We start from the raw sequence: 14,031 nt of genomic DNA on the forward strand, positions 1-14,031 counted from the left end.
CCCCCAAGGTGAGCATCCTTAAAAAAAGAGTTCTACATTGAGAAATGACTTATTTCAAGCAGGCACATACTGTGAGTAATGGAAATTTACCAAATTAGGAAGAAAAAGACACTATGATTTTTTGGTTTTTTGTGTGTGAAGCTCTTGGCAGCTACAAAAATAAACATTCCATTTGAATGCAAGCTTCAATCATGCTGCCAACCTGGACTGACAAAATGCAAATATTTAATTAAACACTTGGGTCCTTGCAGGAAACACAACTACAAATTAGGAAAGGGAGGAGAAAGAGAACAAATGAAAGCGGACTTTTAATAGCAAAAGAAAAGGTGGGGTGAAACAAAAAGGCCAGATTGTGACAAAACACAACTTTGATTTAAGGACAAAGGGTTTCCATTATTAACTCTAATGGTAAACGTTCAACTGAAAATTTTCCAAATGAAAAGGTTTCTTGACAGGATTGGTTGTTTTGTTTTGTTTTCAATGAAGCAAGGAGATTTAAAGTCTAATGAAAGAACTGGAAAGAGAGGTCTAGTGGCAATGTTGGCTCTACTCTTAATGTCTATAAAGCTTGAATATAATTGAGGACGATGAGATGGTCAGGGGAAGGGAGAAAGCGGGGAAGGGGCGGGGAGGAAGGGGAAAGAGAGAGAGAGAAGGAAAGAGACAGAGAGAAAGGGAGGTAGTGCCTTATATCCCTGTCCTACTAAAATATCTTTTTTTGTTTTGTTTTGTTTTTTGGGGGGGAGGGGATTTGACAACATTTAAGAGCATTTTACTGGGAAGATCTAATTCTCAGGGTCTATTAGGAGATTCCAAATCTAGCTATTTATCAGAATTACATGCAGCATGCTCAAAAACTCGATTTCCTGCCCAATGTCTCCATCAACTCACTTTCAGAATAGAAGCCAACTGAAAGATTTTGTTAGTCGACTCCAATGTGACACAGCAATTTCTATTTTCAAGTAATCCCTCACTAGAAACTAATGATCATCCAAGTTTGGTATCTTCAAAATAAAGTCACAGTGAATCCTAAAACCTTTTTAAAGTGAAGGTATTATGCTAATTAAACCAAATATCCTTACTTTGGCTAATTCCTATTGTTCACGGTGTCTTACTTTTTGAAAAACGTTACTCTTCAAGACAGATTTTTAAATACAAGTATGTGCTGATTCAGAAACTACCAGCCTACGTACTATCAACCACACCTATGTACACGAACCAGGGTATCCAGGTATCTGAGTTGCCAAAACTTGAGACCTTCATCTTGAGACCTTAGACCAGGCGTCCTCAAACTACGGCCCGCAGGCCACATGCAGTCCACCGAGGACATGTATCAGGCCCGCCGGGTGTTTTTGCCCCATTTGGTTTTTTCCTTCTAAATAAGATATGTGCAGTGTGCATAGGAATTTGTTCATAGTTTTTTAAAACTATAGTCCAGCCCGCCAATGGGTCTGAGGGACAGGGCACTGACCCCTGTTTAAAAAGTATGAGGACGCCTCCTTAAACCTTCATCCTGAAGTCAGAGGGAAACTAGGAAACTGAACGAAAATATAGGCTGCAAGCCACCTAGTGTACATTGATGGGGACACGGGCCCCAGTTCCCAATCCATTAGCCTCACCTCCTACAAACTGGTGACATATTCCCTGTTTTTGCTTGGTGTGATCCTATAGCACACCAATGGGAAAGTCCGCACTCTGGTTGCTCCACCACTAACTCGGGTGACCTTGACCACGTGGAAGGCATGCCGCACAGACACAGGTGTTCACACAACATCCTACCTCAGGCATTGTAGAGGTTAAGGGACACATGCTTGCACTGGGTTTACTAAAATCAAAAACTTTGGTTCTAATCTATAGACTGTCTCAGTCAGATAAAGTTACATACTAAGATTTAGGATTTCTTAAAACCACTTGGTTTGAATATTATTAAGGTATATAAAACAGTTAATGAAGTATGTCTTCCAGAAAAGTATTGCTTTAAAGACACAGTTCTGTTTTTGCTTTCTCCCAAGGATACGGAGAAATAAACTAAACTGTTTAACAACAGCAGCAAAACCAGCCCCAATGTTTCCGGGAAAAGGTCTGTTATAATAGAGAGTCGGCATCAGCTGCAACAATATAACCACCAGGTTGGGGCAGAGTAGGAGGCAGGAAGAGATTACCATTCACCTTTAGGTGGTAATAGTGCTTCCTTTTCTCAAAGGAATGACACTTGAAAGCTGCAAGCTATTGCCGCCACAGAACTAATCTTCCTTTCTACAAAGCCAAGTAAAAGGAAATATATAGGAAACAGGGTGGTGGGGGATACAGAAAAGGAAGCCAGTCTCCCCTCCACTTTCATATACGTAAGCAACAGCACCATCCTGAGTCCAAAGATGGAAAAAAAAAAACCACATTTCAAAATAGGAGATAATAGTATGATATTAACAACAGGGTGCAATTAAGGTTTGGCATAACTAAACAAAAGATAAATGATCAGGTGGTGCATTCTGAAAGAATTATCTTTTAAAGAGACATTTTCTTTGTTTGCTTTGGTGAAGAATGCAGCAAACACTCCTGTTTTTGTTGGTTAGCATTTCATGGCTCATTCCATCCATGAGTTATGTGGTTCTAGAAAAGTCACAGCCCTGGTATGTGCTGGGGGAACAAAAAGACCACTGCGCACGGCCATTGCCATGCTCCCGAGACACAATGGGATGCTGATGAAAAGAGCAACACTGGGCTGTGCCCAAAGAGCGTGCATTTGCTTTCTTCACACATAAAACCAAGCCATCAAAAATAGCTTATTATACTCCTCATTTTAGAAATGGGGTGCCGTTTATTACATGGAGTTTAGTAATTCACGGACAGAAAACTGAGTTTCGATTTCAAACTAAACCTGCGAACACTAGTCACATAGTCTATCTGCCATAGTCTTCTCAAGTGTTTGCATAAAAAATTAGCCAAAGACCGAATTTGTTCAAAATACACATCAGCTATTTTTACATTATAGTAAATATCTTTGTTGGCCGCATACTGTGAAATTGTTGAAAAATAAAAGTCTACACTCAATGATTGCAACGACATCCTACAACTCACGTGGGCAGTGAGAGCTACTGGCTAAGGCATGAAACCTTCTTAAGACGCTCTCTTAATCCAGGCGCAAGATACCCAAAGTTATAGTTTGCCTTTTGTGAACTGGTTTTCCTTTTCCTCAGCTTCAACTAGAAATTGAACATAAGCAATTGTTGGTTCCAAAGTTGGCTCCTGGTGTACTTTCGACTGTGGATATAGAACTGTTTGTTATTTCTTTCCACAGGTACACTTAGTTTGCTTTCTGTATAGGGCCATCTAGTGAAGGCAAAGTGTACAGATGCAATGCACGCTGTTGAAGAAGTTATTACCAGTGACTACTTCTTACGGCAATAGTCTATCATGCAATCTCTGGTGTGTCATTACTAGTCCCAAGGCTATGATTGCCAACGAGGGAGCCTCCTGTTGACAAACGCGGCACACCAATCAGCAGATATTATCAATGCATCTTGGTGGCAAGTTTGATCATTTTTGACTGGAGAAGTGATAACATAGGTTTGTGTTTTCATCTTTGGCATTGACAGTCACATCAATTGATCTTCCTGATAGGCTGATAGTTATCATGCTTTCACCAACAGCATTGTCCTTCAGAAGAGAGGCAGAAACATTCCTACTGACAGTGAGATTATCGCTCTCCTCCACTGGCAGTTCTCAGTATAGCAAACCACCTGGTTTTCTGATTCAAAATGCCCAATTCCAGTCTGTTTCAGCTAACAAATGCTTATGACACTGATCTTCACACATTCCACATCCTTTTATGTGTGCAAATTTTAATTTTCCTAGAATCATACTTAGTAAATTCCATGTTCCAATTATTAATAGACAGTTCTAGCTGTTTCTTCTCATTCTCGGTTATCCACACCAGCAAACGAAGGTCCTGAAAACCTTCTTCCACCCACATCATGACTGCTGCCTTTGCTGTCTAGAGGCAAGCACTTCCCCAGTCGTCTCTTAAGTCGTATCTTTACACTGACTCAGCTTCCAGCACTCTCTCAGACAACGTTCTCCTGCTCTGGACCAGGTTTTCTTTGGCCAAGTGTTTCAGAAGCAGATGGCCAGGTTCTTCTTCTCAATACTAATCTGGAAGCTCCACTGAAAATCTGTCCACACTGAGTCTCCCTAATGCCAAGGAATACTACTGGCATCGTTTCTATCATCGCAGTACAACAAAGTGACAGACGAGGGGCAGGCTGTGAACAACGAAAAAGAAACAACAGCCCTTAGTTTCTATTTTTTAATTGTTTTAACTGTTAGTAATACCACGTTAAGCATTTTAGGATGATAATATAGTATGAAATATAAATTGGCCCTACATATATTTTATACCATATATTAATTTCCTCAAAAGGTTAAGTTAAAAACAAAAAAACTCACAGCCATCAAATCAATTGTGACTCATAGAAACCCATGGAATATAAAAATTAAAAACCTGCCCCTGGGTTTAAGGGTCTCATCTCTCTCCCTAGGAGCTCCTAGGGGTTTGAACTGTTGACCTTGAGTGACAGTTACTTAATCTGTCAACTGGCAAAGGGGTGGAGTCTAGCCTGTAAACCAGATCACAGCCAATGAGGCCTCTGTGGGGGCCTGGCCTTCTCTTGAGGAGTCTGGGAACGCCTGTTTTTCTCCCTGGAGGTGGGACACACCCTTGCTGTGAGATATTCCTGATGACAAGCTAGATGGAGATAAGCTGATCCAGCCAGAGCCCTGCAAGTGGTGCTAAGATGCTTCCACCCACTGGCCTGTGATCTTCCTTCATTCGGCATCATTGTATGTGCTGCTTGAGTCTGAAGAGGAATTTATAGACTGGTATCAGACATATTGGCTAATATCAGACTTCTGGACTTGATCTGGACCGAGCTGGGATGTTTTCTTAATATATAAGTGTTCTTTATATAAAGCTATTTCTTATAGATATACGAGTGTCCATGAATTTGTCTGTCTAGTCTACCCAAACTAACACACCTTGCCATAAGCAGCCCAACAAGCAGCCACTAAACGACCAGGACTCCCAAAGTGATGCTACGGCACTAGTCACAGCTACAACTACAGTACAAATTTAAATGTAAGTGATTTTGTTTGTTTGGTTGTTTTTGTTCTTTTTGTGTTTTTGTGGGTTTTTTAAAAACCATATGGCTTATTTTTAAAAGCCAGCCATCCAGCTTATCAGTCTAGCTTCTGTGCTAAATGTAGTTGTTATGGAATTTATGTTTAGCTGTATCTTCATAGAAATTCACTACCCAATTTTCCATCTGTCTACTTTCTACACACTCACTCAGTCATTTATTCATCAGACATCCTTCACTTTGCTCCTGTTGTTCCTTTGTTTCCCTTGAAACTTAATCATCGACACAACGCCAACCATATACCAAACACAGGCAGTGCAGATTCCCCTATCAGATCAAAGAGAAATATTCTGATCGTTGCATTTCATTTGATTCTTCGAGATTAAATGAATAAACATGCGGAAAGAGAAAGAAAGTGTTCTTTGGAACAGAAACACTGACTTCACTAATCAAGGACATAATTACTGTAGAAACATGTATTAAATTCTGGATTCGTGCTATTTCACTTGATGTGAGAGGTGTAATCAAACCAACAGAGCATACAGGAGCCATCTGGGTGCAGCAGAGTTGTAAAGACAAAGCAGGCGAGCAAGGGCACATTGACCTTCTGGTCACCACATCGCCAGACTGTGTGCATTTAAAAGGTACTGCACTCCCCTTTTGACTTCTTGTCATCAGTAGGTATGAAACCTAAAACTATTTAAACAAAAAATAAAACCTGCACCACCATACAAACTCAGCATTGCGTCACGTTTCATAATGATCTAATCGACTTAATATCCCATCTTATTCCCACACCCATCCCACCTTAATCCTCCTCTTTTTCCAGAATTCTTATTCAGGTAATCTGGCTTCCTACAGCTATAATTGCATTTGAGATGTCAACATTGAATTCGCATTTTCACTGTTCCAAGCATTTGAGACAGGACGCTGGCTTCCAGAGAATGACGCTGCATTCAGTATTTATGCGGACCACATAATTTTCTCTGGCATTGACAGGACAAGTGTGGAGTATGAGTAACTTGATCATCATGAGATCCCCACCAGTCCATTTGACTCCTCTGTGGCAGCAGGTTATCGAAAGCTGAGCCTGATGATGTCATATGCTTCCAGGGTGAAATGAGAACAACACAGCCGCTTTCAATGCGACCCATTCTTTCTTCATCACAAGGTCCCATTTTTGTGTCATTTTCACTGATTATGGATTGAGTTAACTGGTGGAAATTCAGTGTTGATAGTATTTTATTCTGTAACATTAAAAGGACTCTTAAAAAGACTCCATCTTCCTGTATGAAACAGTACAAAACAAAGAGGGATTTTGTACTGGTGGCCGCTCACAGTAATATGTGAGCATGTCCAGCAGTGCTACAATGGGGAGAGAGAGCGCCCTTTAAGGACTTGCTGTGTTCTCCTTCAGAACATAATCATAGTATATCCAACAGTATTGAGTAACAAGGAAAATGTATACTAGTCTTCGGTAAGTGAATGCTTTTGTTTTGTTAATGCTAAATCATGGCATATACACTGCTATGAGGCCCATCTACTAAATGAGAAGAAACCTCTACTCCTAAGTTTGATTCTTAGGCTTAAGGAAGGTAAGAGATGTTCCTACCAGGCTACAAGATGAAGCTGGTTTGGACTTACCTAAGTTCCTCTCATGGACCAGCAGAAGGGCGAACACCTTTAACGCCCACATACCGTGTCCCAACATTACTGGGGTCACAGCTCACATGAAAAGTCCCTTTCTGCATTATACCTAGGTAGCTGCCGTGACAACTGCTTAGTGTGGGTTTGTCATGTGTCGAGTTTCCACGTGTTGCACTGTTCATACTACAACCACCACTCTCTCTTATGTCTTCTGTTACAAATGCCTAAATCCTAATTAGCTTCCAAGGTCCTGCTCAAGTATTCGCAAATCAAAAAGATGTTTTCCAATCCCTTCCTTGCTCCAAAGCCTATCTAGCCCTCCCAGGACCAGCTTTGCGGCCCTCACCATTCTGCAGCTAGAATGTCAGCTCTTGATTTATATGCATTGTTCTCTATGATCTCAATGATTTGCATGCATTGTTCTCCATCATCTCAATGGCCGCATCCCACTCACTAGTCCATAAAGTCCTTGAGGGCAAAAGGATGTTGATTCCTGGTCCTTGTCTTGAACAAGGTCCTTTCCACAAAGATGACATTTTCGAAAGTGCTAATTTGTCAATGATCCGCTGCTCAAATTAAACATTAAAATGTGGGGTTGGGGCAAAGCATCACAAAAGCTTGTAATTATCATGAGAAGGCTTTTTATTGAGGGGGGGTTGCTACATAATGATTTCAGGATGGGATTTGTTGCTGTTGTTAGATTAGAATAGCATAATTTCTTAGAACTTTTGAAATGGCTTATGAAAGTATGAGGCATTTGAAAAGAACAAGCCACTCCAAGTTTAAATTAGTCAACTTGAAGTTGCACTGAAACTAGAATACACAATCATCTTAACTCAGCTGGGCAAAGGAGCCGACCTGCAGAACACCATTCCAGATTCATCTGGCTTTTTGAATTTTAAAATATGTGCGAACCTTGACTGTATTTGTGGCATTATCTGGTTAGCAGTACTGGCAGCTCTTCCACGTTTTACGATTCCACAGGTCATGAATATTAAATATACAACAAGTTTACTGGGATGAAATCCAAATGCATTTGTCAGTGTCTGACAAATAGTCAGTTCTCTAGTTTCAATAAGACTAGGAAAGGCTAGGATTAGAATGAGCTCAGAGTCGCTTGCTGCCTCTGGAATCGCACAAAGTCAAGAATAAGGCAAACGAAGGGAGAGAAAATCTTAAAAAATGAGAAACATTGATTGAAGTGGAGTGGCACAGGTGTTGATTAAAGCAAATCAAAAGCGGAAAATATATCCTAGTTTATTCTGGGAAACAGATAGGAGGATCACAACCATGACACCATCTAGAAAGAAAAGGGACACCATCACAAACGGTGGCAGATTTTGCAATGTCAGCCCCAGCAGCTAATCAGATAAAAAAGCACGCGCGGATTCAATGTGCACCCCCCTGCGGGCCAGGTTCCTCCCTCTCCATGCTCTTCTTGACTCAGGGCCCCCCACAAAAGATGTGCAGGAGCACCACGCTTAATATCCAGCGTTCAAATCAAGAAAACCCACAGCACCTCCAACAGACAAAAACTTTCCTCCTCAGAAACCATGCCCACGATGATAGTTCTAAATGGTTTGGAAGTATGGACAGGGGCGGGCAGGGATGTGGGTGGTCGTTTGGTCCTTGTTACTGCGTCTTTCCATACAGTTCAACTTGGAGAATGGCCACCATCAAGGTAAACTGCATTTCCCATAGGCATCGCTCCACAGCCTGCATATCCTTAGAAGATGACTGACTAGGTTTTTCAAAAGTGGCCACGCTTCCCATTTCCCCCTTGCGAACAGAGGCTCTTATCTTCTTTATCTGATACAGAGCCACAGGAATTTAATTGTAAGAAACGAGAGTAGACTAGTTAATAAGGATCTCAGAAGGAACTGCAGCAAAGTCAACATAGACACTTCAGAGAAATTGTTAAAAGATCCATCAAAAGGGTTTTATTTCTGCAAAGTGATCTGGGCTCATGGAGGCCAGTGAGAGCTGGCACGTATGGCCGACACGGCCTTGTTTCCCCGCTTCCTTAGTGGCCCACCTATGACAGGGTGTGCAATCTTACTACTTGTCTATCGCTTGCTTGAGTGGGAAATATCTACATGTGCTCCAGTCACACGTTTCCGTCTTCGACAGTTTCCGGCTTTCTCAGGTATTACTGTATTAGAATTATTACCCTGAATTTAAATTCTTCTTCTCACTCTACCCACCCCCTGTAACTGAATAAGTGATTATGAGGCTAATAAAAAAAAAGGGAGGTGGTGGGGTGGCGGGGGGTGGGGGTACGGACAGATGTTTCCACATTTGAACAGTTAACAGATGTTAAACAAACATAGAAAATGGCCAGTAGGCAATCAATGACTTATCTGGATAAGTAAGAAAAACGTTGCCTTTTCTGATTTTATTGCCCATGTACCTCTTGGGGGCATGGGAGGCTTGTAAAAAGTTTTGTGGGAAGATAAAAGCCTAGTATTTATTTGCAAGACTAGTTTAAGTTCATTTCAAAAGAGGCTGTGTTTTTTTTAACCTTAGTTTTGATCACATAAAATTAAATAAATGAAATTAATCTAACGATGTTGTCATGATCATTTGGTGAGAGGTTAAGAAAATTTATTTTTCTCATTTTTCTAACAGACATGGCTTCAAATTCCAACTTCCACACTCAGTCTAGGAGGGAACTGCTCCTGCATTAGAGGGAGAGTGCAGGATCGCACTGGGTTCTCCAGCACGAGTGTGAATTCAGTGACTCACCAGGTGCCCTCACTGGGTTCTCCAGCACGAGTGTGAATTCAGTGACTCACCAGGTACCTTCACTGGGTTCTCCAACACGAATGTGAATTCAGTGACTCACCAGGTGCCCACTAACTGCCAGGCACACCTCTATGCGCTGATTGGAATGCAGGAAACCCACTAGATTGAATCTTGAGGCTAAGAACTAAGATGTGTTTAAGGACTTCGTTTTTTAGTTTGACTATGAAAGTGGCAATTATAATTAATATAGCCATATTCACCTCCATGAACATTCAGCTTGTTTTTTTGTTTTTTTTTTTGAAAAAATGTGTGTTTCAATTACAAACCACGGTGACCTTGTCCGCGCCTTTCTCCACAGGGATCAGTGCTGTCACTACTACTGTTTCTTCTTGTTTTTAACTTTCCCTGCCCTTGGCCCTCTCACCCTGCTTCTACCACTGACAAAAAGAGTTTAAGTGGTGATTTTGTTGTTGTTTTTTATATGTGTTTGTGAACATGTTCCTTTTCTTTCCTGACTAATGTGTTTATAATTTATTGGAATTCTAGTTTATCAATATCCAACCCTATTATTTCATAAGTTCCTACCACCTCTCTCAAACAAGCATTGGTTAAATGATTTAAAAATTTAACATTTTAGCCCACTTGGATAGTGCCTGCCAATACAAACACTATGTTCATTAGATATTAAATGAAATGTCCAAAGAGCATTTAGGTACCAGGTGCTTAGAAACCAGTGTGAATTCATTAACTGAGTGGGCACCCTGTGTACGTCTAGCACAACCTACCAAAGTTCATCTGCGTCACAGAATGACAAAGTCCACATATATAATTTAGTCTTGCAAATATTTGCACAAGCTTTTTGATAGGAGTTTAAAACGCTGGCAACTTAGAGTCCAGCAAAATTTGGTCATCTCGAGATTTCTGCCTGGACCAAAAGGGTTAGTCTCTTAATTTAAAACTTTAAAATCCAGTATGAAAAAACAGGAGAGCTTATAGATAAATCTAGATGTCTGTGTTCCTAGAAAAATCTTAGAAACTCTATGAAGCCTTTTCTTATTGCAATATCGAGGTGGGGAAATATGGCAGAAGTCTTCCTTTTGGCGAGAACATGTCCACTCTAGTTCTCCAGAGCCCCCTCTACCTGGACCTGGTAGACATTTGAGTTTAGGAGCCAGCAATTGACTTTAAGTAGAGCTATCGAACCAGCACCATTTGCACACTGCAGAGAAAAGCTAAGTGTGAAGCTCTGGTGAAAACGTTGCTGACAAAAGTGTAGAACGGGCGAGCAATACCCGTCTGCTCCTAATTGTCTCCAGCTTTGCGACCACCACCATGTTTAGGGGGTGAGTATTTGGCTGGTTCTCTAATTTGCATAATGGGGTTAAACATCTGTACACTGGAGTTTTCTGTTTATATACAAGTTATATTTCAATAGGGCAGGAAAGTTTATTTCATCTGGCAAATCATGATAACCACGAGGCAGAGTTAATTGGTAAGATATTTAAGATGATTACTCTTTTAAGGTTAAAAAGAACTTTCCAAAGTCTTTTAATCCACTTCCTTCAGAAAGAATCTCTTTTAACTCACCCCAGGCATAGAAATCTATATATTTTAAAGACACAATATGGAATTTTTCTATAACTTCCATATGGAATCTATGCCAGTGTTTACAAGTCTCGTCGTCATGAAATTCTAAATTAAAGTTTGCTTAAAGTTGCCTGCGTCAGCTTGAGTCAGTGTGTGTGTGTGTCTGTGTGTGTGTGTTTCCAGTTACCGTGGAGTGATTTCTGAATCATGATGGCCCTGTGTGTTTCAGATTAGCACTGTACGCTAGGGTTTGCCATCACTATGATATTTAAGAAGCAGATTGGCCGACCTGTCTTCCAAGGTACTTGTAGGTGAGTTCGAACTACCAGCCTTTTGGTTAGTAGCCAAGAACTTACCCATTTGCTCCCAGGGATTTCTAAGCCAACACTAACCATTCCTCACTTCAAAGCTTTCAATCCACCAGGAATCTAAAGACTACTAGAAAAGTATCTTGATCTTCTCTTTCTTAAGATAAAGAATCACAATTTCCTAGATTGTGTCTTCTTTCTCTTTAACTACATATCTAAGATGCCTTTCCAACACTGCACACTTCAGTTCACACTGCACAGTCCACAATTTCACACAATCTTCACAACACCTCTAGAAAAGAACAACACTGTCTCCATATCCAGATTACAAAACAGAACACTGAACCAGGACCATGTCACACTGCCACTGTGAGATAAGCTTCACTTCCATGATAGCTTTCTTTCTACAGTGCAGTGATCTGACTTTACCTGTTTGTTCATCTTCACATCTAAGTGTCGTGAAAAGATCACTGAGCAGATGGTCTGAAAATGTACTCTAGTCCTAGTGATTCCACCACTGTTGTGCGCGATCTTCATCTTGTTGGTTTCTATACCTCAACTGGAAATAAGGGGACTGGCAGAGATGACCCCTGTAACCCCTTACAAGTTTATAAACTGTTATTTCAGTGTTCTCAGGAAGCTCACCAAACTGAAACCTGAGACTGAAAAAGAGCTGAGCTGAAGTACTAACTCCTAGATAAAGGGTCTGCTACCCTTGTTGTGCTGCTCAGCCTTGCAAGCGATGGTCCTAGAGACCCTGAATTACTCCCTATTTGGACACTTCTCAGAACACTGATGCCTCCATAGTACCATGCCCTTTCCCTCGGATGAGGGACCCCACACTTCTGATTTTCTTAAGCAGCAGTGAGGAGACCAAGGTTCCCAGAAAAAATACTAGCTACTTCATTACAATTTAAATTTTAAAAAATGTTTAAGTATATTCCCAATAGCATGGGGCATACACATGGTGAGAAACTGTGCCAATGATTCTGTCCTTAAAAATATGATTATCTACCTTGCAGGGCTGGATAGGACAGAGGCTGTACACTGGTACATATGAGGGTTGGAGGTACAGGGAATCCAGGGTGGATGATACCTTCAGGACCAAGGGCGTGAGGGATGATGCTGGGAGAGTGGAGGGTGAGTGGGTTGGAAAGGGGGAACTGATTACAAGGAGCCACATGTGACCTCTTCCCTGGGAGAGGGACAGCAGAGAAGGGGGGAAGGGAGACCCCGAATAGGGCAAGATATGACAAAATAACGAGGTATAAATTACCAAGGGCATATGGGGGGGGGGGGAAAGGGGAGGGAGGGGGGGAAAAAAAAGAGGACCTGATGCAAGGGGCTTAAGTGGAGAGCAAATGCCTTGAGAATGATTGGGGCAGGGAATGTATGGATGTGCTTTAAAGAAAAAAAAAATATGTTTAGAGACGGGAAGATTTCTGAGAAATGCCTCTTTAAAAAAAAGTCCTGAATTCAGAGTCCCAATTTCCTAATTCCTGAGAGGGGTAAAGTGGGCATTCTGCATGTCCGTTGCCATCGATGAGAAATCCTGAAGCAGCAATTAGCCATTTTAGGTAGATCTTCTATGGTCAAAGAGAACATAACCTCACAACTTTCGTAAGAAATGAGAATTAGACTTATTTGATTCAGAGTTCCAGAAACTTGCCACTGTCGATACCATTTTAAAAGTCGAGAAACAGATTATTTTTTTCTAAATCTTCTTGGAAGAATGATTAAATTTTAATAAGAGTTTGACTTTCGAATCATGTTTCTTCAAGTGTCAAGCTCCTCCGAGTTTTCTTTTAAAGTTCCAGCGTTTAATTTGAAGTCACAAAAGAACTTCATTACACACTCGATTCCAGAGTTCTAAGTGAAAAGGTAAAATGCTTCCAAACAGAGTGGAAGCCCAGCAGTGATTACTCTGCTTACTAGGTGGAAAAATTAGCAATTTTTCTAATAAATGTTTCAGCTCCTATCTCCCTCAGTTTTTTTTTCCCCTTTAATTTTTTCCCAATTCAATTTTAAGTGAAATTGGAAATTACTGTGGGGGAGGGGAAGAGTCACTACCAGAAAAAACTGCCAGCTTTCTCAGGGCAAGTTTCCAAAACCATAATTCCTTGCTTCAGAGTCCAACGGGAAGGCAGGAGTTCGCCTGAACCATGGCTGAGGTTTGCAATCCCAGCCAAGTTTCAGTCTCCATAGTGAACTAACTCAACAAGGTTGGGTGCCTTCCTGGTGGGTGAAGATGAGGAGGGGGAGAGGCAGGCTCTTCTCTCAAATGCCCTTGTCCTTCTCCGGTCACTGCTTAAAGGCTCCCTTGGAAAACGTTCAGATCTCCTTAAGAGTGTGGGGATGCCACCAGCCCCGTGAATGTGGAAGAGCACTACCGCAGGATACGGAAGAACAAACAGTAAGTCCTGAGGCAAAGGTCTAAATTGGCCTCAAGGCAGAACTTAAAGTAGCCACTTTCTGTGTGAACTCATCTATTCTTAAGCCCTGCAACAAGGACGAGGTGATACGATTCACCGTTCAAGCACTTGAACTCCCCAGCGCACTGCACACAAGACTTGTTTTCCAAAGTCAACTCCGGAAAAGGAATATTAACA

The 14,031-nt window shown here is 41.2% G+C and overlaps 1 protein-coding gene across 1 annotated transcript in view; it reads right to left on the bottom strand.

The window, feature by feature from the left end:
- Positions 1–14,031, bottom strand: part of TMTC2 (transmembrane O-mannosyltransferase targeting cadherins 2) — a 489,624-nt gene that overhangs the window by 278,104 nt on the left and 197,489 nt on the right. The gene's annotated exons all lie outside the window — the stretch shown is intronic.

Source organism: Tenrec ecaudatus, chromosome 6 (genome assembly GCF_050624435.1).
Source record: "Tenrec ecaudatus isolate mTenEca1 chromosome 6, mTenEca1.hap1, whole genome shotgun sequence".
Classification (NCBI taxonomy): domain Eukaryota; kingdom Metazoa; phylum Chordata; class Mammalia; order Afrosoricida; family Tenrecidae; genus Tenrec; species Tenrec ecaudatus.